The 5,000-nt window shown below is 44.5% G+C and overlaps 1 protein-coding gene across 2 annotated transcripts in view; it reads left to right on the top strand.

Annotated features, from left to right (window-relative positions):
• Positions 1–2,714: 2,714 nt before the first annotated feature.
• The window catches only part of zbtb7b (zinc finger and BTB domain containing 7B), a 33,176-nt gene continuing 30,890 nt past the window's right edge, over positions 2,715–5,000 (top strand). The window contains exon 1 of one of the 2 annotated variants that reach the window (XM_081389897.1): positions 2,715–2,868. The gene's annotated coding sequence lies outside the window, so the exon portion shown is untranslated. Of the gene's footprint in view, positions 3,122–5,000 lie in introns of both variants that reach the window. The other variant, XM_081389898.1, reaches the window with a different exon arrangement.

Raw genomic sequence — 5,000 nt, 5'->3', positions numbered from 1 at the left:
CGTCACCCTCCGGTTACATGAACGCGTCACCACTGCATCAGCACCAGAACATGTTCATTTTGTAAAGCGCGTTTCACACGCGCGGGTGATTTTAGTTTTGCTTTCTCTGGCAGCGCGCAAACAGCTTAAATGCCTTGCCCTTGTGGAAGATAAAATTCGCTCTTCATACCTTTTACAAGTAGAAAACATGTGGATATCAGAAACGAGATCGATGGTCTCTTTCCTGCTCGTGTCCACATCCCTCTCAAAGCGCAGAGCGGTAGGCTTTATCACGCGCCTTTGTGTGAAAGTTTTTTTTTTTTTTAATAGATTCAACTTTATTATATTATGTAAGTTACCAGTATTTACTGATATTTATTTCAATGCTTTTCAGGCTTTAGAGTGTTGTTTCTTTTTTTTTTTTCTCAAAACACCCCCCCCCCCCCCCAACCACCGCAACACCGCCGGTATTTGGGTCCATTACTACCGCGGTGATAAAAAACTGCCACCGTCACAGCCCTAACTGGAAGAACAGTGTGTTATTCAACCTCATTTCAATTTTCATGTGGATACAATCCTGCAGGTATTAAAAGAACATGGCAGCTGCTGAAAATTAAATATAAAAACATAATTCAGTCAAGTAAGGATTGAGCATATCATGGGTGAAGGCTTCCTGACTTTACAAACATCTGACATATTAAATAACTAAAGCATCCAGTGTCTCGCGGTGCAGCAGAGCCAGTCACTCCCGAAGATCCAAGGGCCTCATTAGATGTAAGAGGTTTACATATGTGTTATTTTTTATATAGGCTATTTTTGATATTTCCATTTATTTTACTTTGGGTTGGGTTTTTTGTTGGTCCCAACAGATTCTGATGGTAATATCTGTCTTTTGGAGCCTCCTGTCCCAACAGAACCCCAGGCAGTCGTAAGTCGCCTACTCAAAACACCAGAAATTATGACAAATAGTGTTATAAAGCGCACTCAACCAAATGCATCTTTCAGAAACGGGCTTGACTTACTCTGCTTTCTCAGGTTTAACATACCTCCCATTCTGAAACAGAAAACCCAGAGTTTCCCTCATTTCAGGGTTAACATACTCAGAGTTTTCACTGAACCTCCTTTCTGAAACAGGCCCCTGGAGTCACTGATGGGTTGATTGTCAACTTTACAGTGACGTCACTGGATACATGTGCCAATCAGCGCAGAGCATCTGCTAGTTCTTGAGTTGATGAAAAAAAAAATCCTAAAAAACACACTTAAAAATATTAAATAATTTGTTTACACGCGAATGTGCTTTTAAATCGTTCAAATATAACTTTAAAACCTCAGGGGACTTTAAATCGGCAGATATTTCAGATGACATGATCTCATAATGAACACTAGATGGAGCTGTCAGCTCGTGCAGTGTGTGTGTGTGTGTGTGTGTGTGCGTGTGAGTGAGAGAGAGAGTGTGTGTATTAAATGCTCGACACACACAAAATAAACCATTTCGAAGCGGAAGTCAGTGAGACTGCTGTCGAACACTAACCTCATCCTGACACACTCCTTCATTTCTCATTCTCATATCTCTCTTCACTATCTCTCAGAAACACTTTCTGCCATCAGTGTGTGTGTGAGAGACACTTTAGCTACTGTGCTCATGGCACCATTAAATGGACGGATAATGACTGTGATGTGTGTGTGTGCGTGTGTGTGTGTGTGTGTGTGTGTGTAAACAAGCACAGCAATAAAATATGTACATGATATACATCAACACACACTCCTGAATGTAGTCTGAATTCAAAAGCCTGTTTCATTTACATCCGTATAACATGTCTCTCTCCCTCTCTCTCTCCCTGTGTGTGTGTGTGTGTGAGTGAATGAGTGTGTGAGTGAGTTTGTGTGTGTGTGTGTGTGTGTGTGTGTGTGTGTGTGTGTGTGTGTGTGTGTGTGTGTGTGTGTGTGTGTGTGTGTGTGTTTGAGTGAGTGAGTGAGAGTGTGTGTGTGTGTGTGTGTGTGTGTGAGGCTGAATGAGTGAGTGAGTGTGAGTGTGTGTTTGAGTGAGTGTGTGTGTGTGTGAGTTTGAATGAGTGAGTGTGTGTGTGTGTGAGTGTGTGTTTGAGTGAGTGAGTGAGTGAGTGAGTGTGTGTGTGTGTGTGTGTGTGTGTGTGTGTGTGTGTGAGAGAGAGAGAGAGAGAGAGAGAGAGAGAGTGTGTGTGTGTGTGTGTGTGTGAGAGTGTGTGTTTGAGTGAGTGAGTGAGTGAGTGTGTGTGTGTGTGTGTGTGTGTGTGTGTGTGTGTGTGTGTGTGTGTGTGTGTGTGTGTGTGTGAGAGAGAGAGAGAGAGAGAGAGAGAGAGAGAGAGAGAGAGAGTGTGAGTGTGTGTGTGTGTGTGTGTGTGTGTGTGTGTGTGTGTGTGTGTGTGTGTGTGTGAGTGTCCACGACTGACAGTATTTGACATGCAAATTCAAAGTTTATCTCTTGACTCATTTTCGGAAGCAGAAGTGGAAACGCGAGTTCAACATGAAAAAGGAAGAAGCGCGTTAAACGTGATCGAGTCCATCAGCAGCCGCGGTCGCGCGCTCGGTCTGTCGGTCATGCCCACCCTCATCAGCTCGCGTGCGCGCGCGCGGAGTCCGGCCCCCCCCATCAACACCACCCACCCCCGCCCCCCCCGCGGCCCTCCGACGCCCGCAGAGCCAATCACCCGCGCCGCTGGAAGAGGACACGCGCTTCCTGGTCGCGGGTTAAAGGAGGAGTCCGTCAGGAGCGGGTCAGAACCGGCAGAACCGGCGCACACACACGCGCACAGATCAGCAGGAGCCCATGCGCGCGGACGCGTCACATTGAGGAAGTGCGCGCTCGGTCAGGTGGGACGCGCGGGGGAAACTCAGGTGACACCGGCTCAGGTAAAGCTCTTCTCCTCAGCGCAGCGGGAGCGGCGAAAGCGGCAACTCCATCGACACAATCTCGCGTTTCACCGTCTTTCACTCTGGTTATTTATACAGTTTCATCTTATCGATCCTCATCTCCGCGGGGTCACGAGAGGACGTACACGTCACGGGTTCTCGGTAACTCCCGTGTCGTGACGTGTCTGAGATATCCTGCTCCCTTTGCTGTCAGACGGAACGACCCCCGTTCCGTCGTTAGGAACGATCCGCTGTAAGTTTCATTCATTCGCTCGGTGTGATTATTGCGTTGTGATATGCAGCTTTTACCTGCGCGCGCGCGCGCTTGCGTCTGACAGGTGAGTCCGCGCGCGCGCTGCTGACACGCACACCCCGCATTAGAATAACGACTCGATAGTTCGCTTTGATAATAGTTTGTTTTAATAATGAGGCGGATTCTCCTCGGGGACGCGCCCGTGCACGCGCTGACGGACCGGCTGAACCCGCTGAACCGGATCCGCGCGCGACCTGAACGACTTTACCTGGAACACACTCCTGAAGCCGCTGCTGCTTGTGTGTTTGACAGACCAAAGGTTTTTTTTTTGTTTTTTTGTTTTTTAGTCCTAGAGTTCAATTAGACTCTCACCTGCTGTCAGTCATAATTAATTCTACGACCCCCTCACGGCCGTTGTCATAGTAACTTAATTACTCAGGTAATTCGGTCGGTGGTGATGACGCGGTTTCTCCACTAAACACATAAAGTCACTGAATCCTCTGGATGATTATGCAATAATATCATGTAATAATAGTCTGCTAGTTTATTGAACTTGTAGATCAAATCTAATATATTGCATGTTTGATCCATCAGGCTTTTATGGCTCATATAGTCTGATATACTGAGAATATTGAGCCCAGTTTTATTCAGAGAACCAAAAATATGGAGTCTGAAGCAGATGCTGATGTTTATATGAAATGCTGATGCTTGTAATGTGAATCTGTGAGATCTTTATAACAGTACAGCAGAAACTGACATAAACTGCATATCAATATCTGCCTATAATGTGTATTATTAAGATTATATTTAATGCTTAGTTTTATGATCTGTAGCTGTAAAACATATAATGCAATACAATGATGATTGAGAGATGAACAGATAACCCTTCCTCAAAAGCCTGATGATCATATTTGACACTCATGATTTCTATAATAAATGATGATAATCAAGTAAAGCTGCTTCAGTCCAGCTGAAATATTACTAACAATATCAAAGTTATTCTTGCGTTTTCTTGATAAAATCAGAGCAGATTTGACACAGAAAGACTCGTGGAGCTCGAGCTGAAGGAGGACGCTTGTACAGTTACACTGAAAGACTTTTACTTGATAAAAGAGTGAAACGATCAGAGGCAGAAGGACTGCAGGAGATTGAGGGAAAATATCATATTGATCATTTACAGGCTTTAGAAATAAATTGTGATACTGTGATTAAAGCACTTTTAGATGAAATACATGACGCTCATCGGCTGATGGACTGTTGTGTTTTCAGGCTTTGGATTCGCGCGCAGAATCACTATATTAGACAGTTTGTAGTCACGAGAAGTGATTTTTCCACGCTCGGTTTCCCTCATATTACATTAATGAATTTCTCTTTATTACTTAAACTCAAACTCTCTGTGAGATCAATCTGCACACGTTTACAGACTCTTTTGTTCAACTTCAGTTCAAAACCGAACTGCACTGAAGAAGATATAGCACTTTCTGCAGTAATACTGAAATATATTCTGAATGTAAAACATGAAACGCTATCAGGACGATTAGATGTAGCTGAACGTCTTTCAGTTTCATTACTATCTGTACAAAACGGGAAACTTGGGAATAATTATTTTCTGTAATGTAAACATGGATCATGTAACATTCACTGCACTGAATTATAAACAGCAGCGAGAGTCAAACAGACATTTTACAAGAGAAAACACTGTAAATCTCCTGTTGTTAGTGTTTATAGCTCATTGTTTTATGAGTGATAAAAGATTCCCAGACTGCAACATTGTGTCGGCCCAGATCCGGCCCAGACCCGGCTCGAGTGGAGTCCTGTGTCCCAGATCCGGCCCAGACCCGGCTCGAGTGGAGTCCTGTGTCCCAGATCCGGCCCAGAC

This window comes from Scardinius erythrophthalmus (genome assembly GCF_964197995.2).
Source record: "Scardinius erythrophthalmus genome assembly, chromosome: 16".
NCBI classification, from domain to species: domain Eukaryota; kingdom Metazoa; phylum Chordata; class Actinopteri; order Cypriniformes; family Leuciscidae; genus Scardinius; species Scardinius erythrophthalmus.
The sequence above is the reverse complement of the archived record's forward strand: the minus strand, read 5'-3'. Positions and strand labels throughout refer to the sequence as shown.